Here is a 12,273-nt window from a genome sequence, read left to right as displayed (position 1 = left end):
ATGGAAAAATCATGTGTGGTGTGCGCGTTCGGGGCGGGCAGCAAGGGCGCCTCCTTCCTGCGGGGACCCACCGGGGTGGGGATAGTCTCTGAGCAGTTCGACTGTGCGTCTGGAGGCAGATCGAGGCACCCAGGCACACGTTTTGGCCAGACCCCCCCGGACTGTCGGGTGTATGACAGATCAACAGCGGAGGGGGGTTGTGGTTGGAGTGGATTCCTTTGCTCTGACCCTGGTTGGCTCAGCGCTGCCATTTCATTGTTCCCCAAGAAGGCTGTGGTGGCAAGTCAGTCTCAGTACCTGCCAAGGGCCTTGTTTACTTGTCAGGGAGGATTCCCAGCCCACGGCCTCTGCCTCGGGCTGAGTGGGGCTGGCCACGTTCCATATCCACCCTCCTTACCAGGAGCAGGACCCTGATTCAACGACAGCCAATGCACAGACTGACCAGCGACCCAGGAGGAGGCCCCACATGAGAAGTCCTTCCCCATCAGAAGCTGTGCTGCTCAACGAGGCGAGTCTGGTTCTCGTTGTTGAAAATCTGACCTGGAAACCGGCAGAAAGTGGAAACAACAGACACAAAAAGGGACCGACAGCGTGAGCAACAGAGCCGGAAACTCTTGAGACAGACAGATGCGGGACACCAGCCGATCTAAGGCCTAGCGTTGTCAGAGCCTCTGAACGTCCTCCTGATAACCCCTCTGATGCCGCATGGGACTTGCATTTCTGCTTGTGTATCGCAGGGAGATTCTGGTCTCACTCGTTGTATTCGGAAGGTTTGGGCTGCAAAAGAAAACCGCACTTGAAGCGGTCTAGATAAGAAAGATAATCCATCTCATTTAACAGGAAAATCCCAAAACGCGCCCCTCCCCCACCTCTCCAAATCCATGAACCTGGTGGCTGAACAACATCCTGAAGATAACAAGTGTTTCCTAACTCTCTTCTCTGCCACCCTCAATATGCTGTCTGCGCCTCTAGTCCAATGTGTCACTGTCTTTTCAGAAAGACTGTAGTGATTCCGGGCAGTGGCACCTAGAGATAAAAAAGGAAATGCATGTTTCTTGTGACCCTGTCAGACAGGGAGGAAAATTTTCCAACCGCTCCCCAGCAAGCTTCCCTGCTCCGTCACTGGTTGGAATCATACCTGGTACCCGTCCCTACATTAAGCACTGGGGCCAGCTGGGAGGAGTGCAGCCTGCCCCCCCCCCCCCTCCCTCCCTTCCCGGAAACACAGCCTGGCTCTACCCTTCAACTGAGTCAGGGTCAGCTTCCTGTCAGCCAGGGAGAACGAAACAACGGTGTCCATTTCACGTGTTTCCTCGTACCTAGCAATGCTGTTCCACTGCGTGACATGACCTGGTTGCACCTGTTTCTTCCAACTCAAAGAATCAGTGAACATCCAGATCATCCTTAGCAAGTTGAGGGACTGGTCCACAGCAGGAACACTCGGTGTGTGAGTCGAGTGGGTGTGTGAACGCAGTATTGTGTGGCACCCTGAAAGACCCCATTTCTTTCCCATCTCTTATGTGGCCCCAAAGGTTTACCCACATATGCACGCGCGCGCACACACACACACACACACACACACACACAGAGTTAACAGAGAATCTGAGGAATGGACCCATCACACTGCTGCCGATCGCCGGACCAGTTCATTTCTTGCCTTCTCGGACCTCCTCAGCAGTGCGGCAGTCAGGCTCTTGGATTCGGAGTCTGCTTCTGCAGAGGTTTTTCTAGAACAGTGGTTCCCAGAACTTCAGCATGTATCACAGAATCCACTGGATGGTTCCTTAAAACAAAATTGCTGGGCTCCGCCTCCAGAGTGTCCGATTCAGGAGGTCTGGGGTGGAGCAGAGGTTGCGAATGGACTTCTTACAAGTTCCTGGGTGGCGCTCCGGCTGCCAGTCTGAGGACTAGACTTTGAGAACTACTTGCCCAGGGCAAGGAGTGCTGATCCTCCTTGCAGCTGGAAGGAAAGCATCAAGAAGGCCACTCACAGAATGTGTCCTGCTGTAAGGAGAACCTGCTTCGTCATCACTTGCTATCACCACCTCTCCAGGCAGCAGAAGACTAGAAGGCCTAATTCTCAGAGAAATAGAGGCCACCGTCTTCAAGAATGTTGCAGGGGGTGGAAATGTGGCTTCCCGCTGAGGGAAGGAGAAAGAGAGAGAGGGAGAGAGAGAGGGAGAAGGGGGTCAGCCTTTGGTTGACAGAGCTCGGCTGGGCAAATGGGCACAGAAACTCAGGTCTTTCTCACTCCTACGACTTCTCACCTGTAAAATGAATAGGTACCAGCTCTGTCTGCGTCACAGGGTTGCTGTAAGGATAACAAGGAAAGATGGGTTGAAAGCGCCCAGGTAAAATACAAACCTGTTTATGTTTACAGTCTTGTTAATGACAGTAAGGGGATAACAGGGCTGTGTGAGGCCCCTTTGTGGCTCACGACAGGTGAGTTTCAGGGGCTCAGCACAGCTGAGTTTCAGGGTTCCCCGTTCTTGTCATCTTCCCAAAGCAGGTGCTCACTTTCAGGAAGTTCTGCGCGCAAGCCATCTCAGCGCTGGGCCCCAGGGCTGTCCCGCCTGGGAACATGCGCGGGGCGGGTGGACTGCTTTCGTGGGGAGTGGGACCGCATTTCCTGTCCTCCCACGATCTGCTCAGGGATCCCCGGCACGCGCCAGAACAGGGAGACCCGAGGGGCCGAGTGGGGTTGGAATCGCCTGCTGCCCGCCCTCGGGGCCGACGCGGCGGTGGCAGGGCCCGGGACGGGAGCGCTCCCGAAGCGGAGCGTGCTGCGCGGGCTCGGGGCAGAGGCGCCTAGGGAGGCCGCCCGCCCCTTGCGCGCGTCCCCGCCGAGCCCGGGGGCTGCGCCCGCCGGCCAAACATTATTCAGCACCCCGCGTCAGCCTTGGCTCCTGGCGCTGGCGCGAGCCGGCCGGCTTTTGGCTTCCTTGGCCCCGTCTGAACCCTGCAGGCGGCGGGCCAGGCCCCTCTCCCGTCGCCTCCCGGCCGCCCCGGGCCGACTTCGCGAGGCCTCCCCCGGCCGCCCCGGGTTCCTCCCGCCCGGCCTTCGCGCGAACCCGACACGCTTGCAGAGGGAGAGCTTTGCGGACGGGTTTGCAGATGTGCGTGCGCCCTGGCTCCGTGCGCTCCCGGTTACTCCCCGCTGCCCCAGGCTGCCCCGGCTCGAAGCGCTCGCACCCGGGAGCGGAGGCGCGCGGGGAGCTTCGCCAGCCAGGCTGTGCCTGGCGCCGCTCCGGGGTCCGCCCTGACCGCGGGCTCAGTGCCCCTGTGCTCCGGGGCGGCGGTCGGGACAGCGGCCGGAGGGAGGAGACGCACGCGGCCGCCCTGACGTCTCCCCGCGCAGAGGTTTCGGGTCGCGGCGCCGCCCTTCGGGGATCCAGCCGGGAGGGTTGCCAGTTGTGTGCAGCTGTGCGGCGCTCAGCTTCCAGCGGGTTCTGGGTGGGGGCCGCGCGCAGAAGCAGCCCCTGCTGCTCTCTCTGTGTGAGCCGAGCTGGGAAGATTTGTCTTGGGGGGGGGGGGGGGCAGGGTGGTTGTCCCACGCCGGGCCACAGATGGTTGTGGGAAGTGGAGGGCCTTTGGATGAGAAACTGAAGACTTGGGTTGAAGATGGGGTCTTGATTCCGTTTATCAGCTGCCCAACTTTGAGAAATCCACTTCCCCTCTCGGTTTGTTTGGCTGTAAATAATAGAGCTGTCATTTGAGTGCTTCCTATTTTCCATGTATTATTTTTATCCTCCCAGCGATTTGCAGGATAGGTGTTACCCACATTCTGCAGAGGAAGTGCGATCCAGGCAAAGTGACTTGCAAGCTTCAGGGCAAGCTTAGACCCCTGATATATGGGGACCTATGGCCCGAAACCGTCTCTAACCAGAGACACCGCTGTCTCTGGGAGGATGTGGATGGCATGCAAAGAATTATGGGTACCGCTCTCTTCTGACGCTCCCTTCCGCCAGGCCCTGAAACCCGGACCAGAAGCATGCCTATCCCTCCTGCCTGCCTTCACAGTAGAGCCTCTGTAGGACAGTTGGGGATGAGGAGGGGGCTCAGACTGGGGACCCCTGACAGTCAGCCTGGCCTACCTGCCCTCCCCCGCCCCGAACCAGGGGTTGACCTCTTTTCTTCCTATCCAATTACTCCACGTCCTTGAGAAGAACAGTGAAAAAGGTTTCACCGTGGTGCAGTTCCCCGCCGTCCCCCACCCACAAGCTGGGCAAAAGCATTTTTCTTCCAGGTTCAGAGGTTAGAAGCCCAAGGAGTTGCACACAGTAACTCTGGGTGGCCCTGAGCTCACAGTCTCAGGACCCCTCCAGGCCCACAGCACCTCCACATTCTCACCCCTGGCCTAGTGTTCACCTTGCAGAGAAAATGGGTGGGCTACCGGGGACAGAAGGGCCTGGGTGTTGGAGAACTTGCGTGAGACAGTGAAATATATTGGTAACACTACTCGTGGTCTTGCCCGACCCCACGAGAGTTGTGGTAGGGCTCAAAATGGGGAATGGCTGCAGAAAAGCTTGGGGAAGTGGGAGATGCTCATAAATGCAAGGCGGGGTTATTCATACAAGGCAGAGGAAAGGACCAGGACCTAATGAGGAATGCCATCACGGAAAAGCGCAGGCTGGCAGGGGAAATAAAAAGGGCTACACAAATAGTTAAAATAGAAGATGCAGTCTCAGGCAAGTACTGCGCCGTATATCTCCGTGACGCCAGCTCATACCCGTGTTGGAATAAGAAAGAACCTACGTATACATCACACATGTGGGTAGCCTCTGACATTCTTACCCGCGTTGCAGGAGCCCCTTGTCTTCTTAACAGCTCTTGCCCAGTTGTCTCCTCTCCCCAGTTCATCCCTTTCTATGAATGTGGGTCTACAGCAGGATTTTCTTTTTTCCCGGGAGGGGTCGTGCATTAATTTCCTATTGTTGCTGTTAACACATTACCGCAACTCTGGCAGCTTGAAATAACACAAATTTACTATCTTACGCTTCTGGAGGTCAGAATTCCAAATGTGACTCCCTGGCCTAGAATCAAGGAATCGGCAGGATTGTGTTCCTTCTGGAAGCTCCAGGGGAGAATCTGTTTCCTTGCCTTTTTCTACCTCTTGGAGGACACCTGCAGTCCTCGGTTTCCGGACCCTTCCTCCAGCCTCAAAGCCATCAGTATTCAGCTAAGTCTTTCTCGCACTGTGTCACTCCAACCTCTGTTTCCACTGACACAGCTCTGACTCTGACTCTCTTACCTCCTGCTTATAAAACCTTCTTTTGATTACAATAGGCCCATGTGGATAATCCAGGATAATCTCCTGAAGATCTTTAACATAATCACATCTGTAAAATTTCTCTTGCCGTGTAAGGTAACATTCACAGGTTCCAGGGACTAGGACCTGGACATCTTTGGGGGTGGAAGGGGCACTTAAGAAAAAAAAAAATTTAGAGCTTTAATCAAACAAGGTTTTTTTTAAAGAGAAATATGAAATACCCAACTGTCCCTTTTTCTTCAAGTAAGTAACAGAGCAGAGCACTTGGGTGACTCAGTTGGTTGAGCATCTGACTTTTTTCTTTTCTTTAGAGAGAAAGAGAGAGAGAGAATCCCAAGCAAGATCCACACTCAGCACAGAGCCCAACTCAGGGCTCGATCTCAGGACCCTGGGATCATGACCTGAATCAAAATCAAGAGTTGGAGATTGCCTAAGATTCTCTTTGTCTCCTTCTCCCCCTCTCTAAAATAATTAAATCAAAGTAAATAAAATAAGGCGAAAAAGAAAATTATCCGGCGAGCAACTTTCATGTATGGATAGCAAAATCTTTGGAAGCCGAATTTCACTAATTCTTACTTCTCTTGGCCATCAAAGAAAAGTATATATATAAGAACAAAAAATAAATGCCCCAGTAATATAAATAAATAAATAAATAAATAAATAAATAAATAAATAAGAGGGGTGCCTGGGTGACTCAGCCGGTTAAGCATCTGGCTCTTTTTTTTTTTTTTAATGTTTATTTATTTTTGAGAGAGAGAGGGAGAGAGGGAGAGAGAGAGAGCAAGTGGGAGAGGGGCAGAGAGGGAGGGAGACACAAATCTGAAGTAGGCTCCACGCTTCTGAGCTGTCAGCACAGAGTCTGACATGGGGCTCAAACCCACGAACCGTGATATCATGACCTGAGTGGAAGTCAGATGCCACCGACTGAGCCATCCAGGTGCCCGTGATGCTTGATTTTGGCTCAGGTCATGATCTCACAGTTTGTGAGTTCGAGCCCCAAGTTGGGCTCTGTGCTCACAGCACCGAGCCTACTTGGGGTTCTCTCTCTCCCTGCCCCTCTCCCACTCCCTCTCTCTCAGAATAAACAGATAAGCTTAAAAAATAAAAATAAAGGACACAAAAGAAGTAACATAGCAACTCCTTGTGTAAATCCAACAAAATCTGAAAAAATACCTCCCAGTTCCTTGCTATATCCATTAAACATCAGACTCCCCATTGGGTAGCAGGGAACAGACTCCATATAAAAGGAAAGGAATGGGGCTCGGTGGGTCAATAGGTTGGCAGGTTGGCACGTTGGCTAGTTGTGATACGTACTTTACTGAGAACATAGGCTATAGCCCTTTGAAATGATTAGCTGTTAATGATTGTTCACAGCTTTTGAGCTCCTCTACATCACAATCCTTTGGTGCCGTGGACTCAAAACTTTCATGAAGCATTAAGAGGAATCTTGGCTCTTCCCCCCCCCCCCCCCCAACAAGAAAGACCTAAATAAAAATGGTGCTGCTCGGATTGAAGTGGGCACATTGGGCCCCCGGAACACTTCTGCCAAACTGTAGGAACGTGGTTTGAAATCTCTGTTTGGCGACGTCATTTCTCTAAGTAGAATAACCAGAATAGTAAGTTAGAACTGACCATTTGGAATACAGAGATTGGGAGAACATCACGTTCCAACACGCCGTTGGAAGTTTTTCTCCTCACCGCCGAAGCAAAGAACGTGATAATTCTGCCAGGAAGTGACTTTCATTTGGACACTTGGGTTTCCCCTCCTGTGCCCTATATCATAGGCCCTTCTATACCATAAATCTGGTTATTTTAGTTACAAGAGTGAAAGGGCCAAAGGGCAATGTAGTGAAAAGTACACAGGTCCAGAGGCTGGGGCCTTAGATAAGCTAGCTCTGGCCCATTCATTCATCACATATTTATGGAGTCCCGATCTTGGGCCCAAGACTGGCCTAGATGCCGGGGACATAATATGAACGTGGACTTACTGTAGGCCTTTCACAATCTGGGCCGAGAAGAGGACTACAGGAGTGAACAAACAGGGTGGTGCGTGGGGTCTACCCCCAGCATGTGCTGTGTAGGGTTCCATGCGAGGAGCACAGGGAAAGCACGGGAAGTTTTCCAGGGGAAATGGCGTGTAAGCCAAAGTCTAAACGTTGAGCAGGAGTCAGCCAGCAGAGGCTGGGGCCCCGGAGAGGCTGGGGTCATGAAGCCGCATGTGCAAAGTCTAAGATGGGGTAGAACCAAGTAGAAAGAGGGGGGGTAGGGTGTATTGGAGAATAAGCAGGGGTAGATGGAGCTGGAGGGCCTGGAGACCATCTTCAGGAGCTCCCACTTTCTCCCAAGAGGTAGGGAAACTATTACTGGGTCCTGCGTAGGGAACAGACAAGGTCTGATTTATTCCTCCCTGGCAAATTTCGTGACCTGGACTCATGTACTTCCCTCATTTCTTCACTGCTGCCTGGCCGATCCTTTAAGTCGTTTCCAGCTCTGACCGTGCAGGTCTTTATGCGCAGTGAGGGCCCGCAGCCCACAGCCCCTTTACTGGGGCTGCCTGTTAACTGGACGTTCCCTGTGGCCCGTGCCCGCTCCCGGGGACCCCTGGCCGGTGCGACCTCCGGAAATGAGAGGCCAAGGCGACCTTGCTCAAAAAACAGAGCCAGACTGGCAGAGGGTGGGCCGCGGGAGGGGCCCTGGGGCTGGTGGGAGAGCGGGAGGCCGGCGGGGGAGGCCTGCGAGCCCCGAGGTCAGCCGGCGCGGAAATTCTAACCCCTGGGCCACGACCGAAGCTCACTCCTCTTATCGCGTCTCAGGGGCCTCGGAGGAAGGCTGGTCGCCCCCGACGGATGAAATCCGCCTATTGTTCCCTCCCGGGATCCAGAACCACTGCTCCGGCTGGAGGCCCTTCGGCAGCCCGCTCCGCCCCGGCGGCCGGAAGCGCGGGCCGGGCACTGGGCCACAGCGGCCGCCGGTCTGCGCAGGCGCAGGCGCAGGCGAGTCGGCCCGGGAAGACGGGCGCGGTCGGGGGTTCTGCGGCCCGCGGCTGCCCTCTCGTGGAAGTTGGGCGCCATGGCGTGGCCGGCGCTGGCCGGCCGCGGACCCGCGAACCCAGCTCTGGGAACTGCGCCAGGCGCTGTGTTTTTCCAGGTCCGCGCAAGGGCCAGGGGAACCCTGCGTGTTTGTTTGGTGAGAATGGCTTACTGGAAAACTAGACGGAAGGTACCCTGCAAATCGGCATGCACTGTATTGTTTGGGAGTCAACAGCCTGTAAAGTAAATGTCAGGTGATAGCAGTGCTGGGAACCACCGCCCGCTCCCTGACCTTGAGCAAGGCGCTGCTGGCAAAACAACTCTGCTGCGCAGGGTAGAGGGAGGGGATGGCAGGGGAGTGGAGACTTAGAAGAAAGAGCCAGCTGGGCCCAGCCCACAAATTCCACTCCTGGACCTTTAAAGGGTGGGGGTGGATACCACTCCCCACCCCCCCACCCCCCCACCTCTCACCCCCCCTACCCCCCCCACCCCCGCTCTGCCCACCCACAAAGACATAGTATGTATGGAGTAGTCACACTTCCAGGGAGGCAAGCTTTCCGCAAGGTGGGGGTGAGGGCAGAGGGGTCGCTAGAGGCCCAACGATGTCTCAAGGGCAACCCCAACAAGGGAGGGTTTAGCTGAGAAGGGTGAAGCCCCAGAGTGGAAGGAGAATTACGTGCCCCGGTCTGCTCAGGGAGCCACACTGCCTACAGTTCCCTTGAAATTCACCCTCACTAGCCGCGTGTGCTGAGTCCTCCCCTAATTCCTGATTCTGAGTTGTCCTTCGTCAGCTTGCGTCCCACCCTGTTCTTGTCTCAGGCAGTTACTTTGGAATGTGTTTTCCCTCATCAGAGATAGAAAGATTTGTCCTGAAAATCGTCACTCGCCTCTGCCTCTGTTCACTTCCACCTGCGTTTCTCGGGCTGTCTGCCAGGGAAGAGCTTCGTTAGGGCTTTTCCTCTTTATGGGCTCTTCCAGCTCTCGACTCCGTCCCCACTGATGGACGTGATCCACTGCGGGGAGTTTTGGTGGGAGGAGAGCAACTCAGGGACTGGAGATAGGAACCCTCAAAGGCTGGGCCACTGTTGCAGAAGTCAGGCATTCCATTAGAGGGTGTTTCCTTTCCCCTGCCCTGGCTGCACATACCCGCATTTACTGTGCTTAGCGGGGCACTCTGTGATGGAGGGGTCTGTAAGGATTTCCTGCGGAGGGAGATGCCAGTGACAGAGCATGTGTCTGAAAGGCTCACGGTGTAGACTCTGGGTGGTGACACTGATGTTCAAGAAACGTCGGGACTGGGTGACCTCATGGGAGATCTAAGTCCCCGCCACACAGAGGGGCAAATTAAGACCCAGAGAGGGGAAGTGACTGTCCCAGATCCCCCAGCAGATGCCTCACTGTGTGTTTGGGTGCTATGGGGGACACAGACATATAAGAGGAGGACCTGCCTTCAAAGCTTGCTGCTCAACCGGGCAGGTAAGACGTGCCTCTTAGCATCATCTCTATATGTACGTCCGTGATTTTCATGCACATCGTCTTCCTCTCCAACCTCTTCCAAAAAAGAGGCTTGTAGAAAACGCCGATTCTGAATTGGTGCAAATCCCTTCTGCAAAAGGCATCCCAAATCCAGTTGCTGCTACTGTCCTATTGATGGACCTCATCCGGTGGCCTTGGAGAGGCAGTGGGCAGCCCGACCACAGCCTGTAACAAGGAAAGAAAACCCAGCATCCACCCTGCAGTGAAAAATAGAAGAAAAAGCCGCAGGTGCCTACAGGATCAAAGCACCGAAGCAGTAGTGTCTCTGGGTTAAACAGCTCATCGGAGCCGGCTAGGGCAGGCGGTGGGTGCCATGGACTTTCCGGAAGGGAGGACTGGGCTATGGAGGAATCTGCAGGTGGAAGGAGGACTTCTGAGCCTTATAAGACACTCTCCTGTGGCCCTCTTGGGTGGGGAGGGGAGTCTTTCCTCTATCCTCCTTCTCCACCACCCTCACCCCCAAAGCCCGAGAGATGGAGTGGGTGGGGCAGGTGAGGAGGAAAGAACGCTGTGCAGGAAAGATCCGGTAGGAGACACTGGGTCCCTGTGCTTCGGCAACGCTGAATTACTTTGTAGGTCTTAGTCTTTCTTTCTGTAAAATGAGGAGGTTGATACGTGGCCTTGAACTGTCTTCCCCCTTTCTTAAACTGCATTTCTTTGAAAGGAGGCAGAGAGACTCTGTGGCTTGGGCGCCCTGTCCAGTGACTTCGAGGCCATGCGGAGTGACATGCCGACCGCCTGCCCCCACTTGCTGGTAGAGAAACTGGCCTCAGCCTTACAGTAACATTTTTGGGATGGATTATTATTGGGATCTTTACCTAATTTTTACCAGGTTTTGAGATGATGATGTTCATGTTTGGGTCTTTAATTTTTTTTTTTTTTTAACGTTTATTTATTTTTGAGACAGAGAGAGACAGAGCATGAATGGGGGAGGGTCAGAGGGAGAGAGGGAGACACAGAATCTGAAACAGGTTCCAGGCTCTGAGCTGTCAGCACAGAGCCCGATGCGGGGCTCGAACTCACGGACTGCGAGATCATGACCTGAGCCAAGTCGGCCGCTTAACCGACTGAGCCACCCAGGCGCCCCTATGTTTGGGTCTTTAAATACATATGCAGCTCTGGTAGAAGCCTCTGGTGCCATGAAGTGCTCTGGGGAGTTTTGCAGGTAGGTATCTCGGTCAAGAAGGCCCCCAGGGTCCATCACAAGCTCTGAGAACCACACCCTGACTGCTCCTTGTGAAAGCGTGTGAGTGAGCGTGTGCTTGTGAGCGTGTGTGCCCTGAGTCAGCCTGGGTCCCGGGCCTTTTGTCTCTTCTCCTGAATGAGCCAGGGGCGGACTTAAGTGTATAATTAGAGGAAGGAATGTGTCAGTCAGGAAATAACCGTTTTATTAGTGAGAAGCCGTTGAAAACCCATCGTGTTGCGGGTGAGCGCAGGGGCCCGGAGGCAGGTGAGGAATCTCAGAACGGGCTGGGGAGAAACCCAGCCCGTTGTTAAAGACGGAAACTCCCATGTTTGATATAAACCTGAGACTCCCGCACAGAACCCAGTGCCTGGGGCCACCCGGGAAGAGCATACGGGTGTGCACAGCACGCGTACAGCTCCACACGGGCACTGCACGGATGTGTGAAGGCACGCCTGCACGCACGTGTAGGCCGACCATCCTCACAGATACATTCAGTGTGTAGGGCAGAGCCCCGGTGTTATGGGTTGGACTGTGTCCCCCGCAAAGATATGCTCAAGTCCCAACCGCTGGTGCCGGTGAATGGGACCTTATTTGGAAGTAGGGTCTAGGGTCTGTTCTGTGCCGTGTAAACAGGCTGAGATGAGGTTAGACTGGAGTTGTTGGGGGGGGGGGATCCGATGTGGTTGCTGTGCTTATATGAAGAGGGAAATACGGGCACAGACAGAGGCACAGAGGGAAGACGGCCGTGCGGGGAATGGAGGCAGAGATTGGAGGGACACCATCAGTCATAAGCCAACGAACGCCTGGGGCTCCCAGAAGCTGGAAGAGGCAAGGAAGGATCCTTTCTGAGAGACATTGGCCTTCGCCGGCTCTTCTGCTCCCTCCCGCAGCCCGGGCCTCCTGCCTGCTGAGCTCGCTCTCCTGCTCTCCCGGTGGCTTCAGCCCACCATCAGCTGTCACATCAGCAGCCATGGCTTCAGCCCACCATCAGCTGTCACATCAGCAGCCACCGTTTACTGTGCGCTGTCCCCAGGCTCTGTTCTAAATGCTTGAGGCCACTCTGAATCTTTACAACAACTCTGACGTAAAGGCTCCCTGTCCTTGGTTAGACCTGCAGTGTGCTGTTTGATGATGGAACAGCAGGATGGGGGCAGCGTGGGCTCTGGGCTTTCCTCCTCCTCCCCTCGCTTGTTCTGATCGAGAAATAGTTTATTCATCGAGGAATATACCATACCGTGTATATGCGCACATGT

This window comes from Panthera onca, chromosome F1 (assembly GCF_046562875.1).
Source record: "Panthera onca isolate mPanOnc1 chromosome F1, mPanOnc1 haplotype 2, whole genome shotgun sequence".
Taxonomy (NCBI): domain Eukaryota; kingdom Metazoa; phylum Chordata; class Mammalia; order Carnivora; family Felidae; genus Panthera; species Panthera onca.
The sequence above is the reverse complement of the archived record's forward strand: the minus strand, read 5'-3'. Positions refer to the sequence as shown.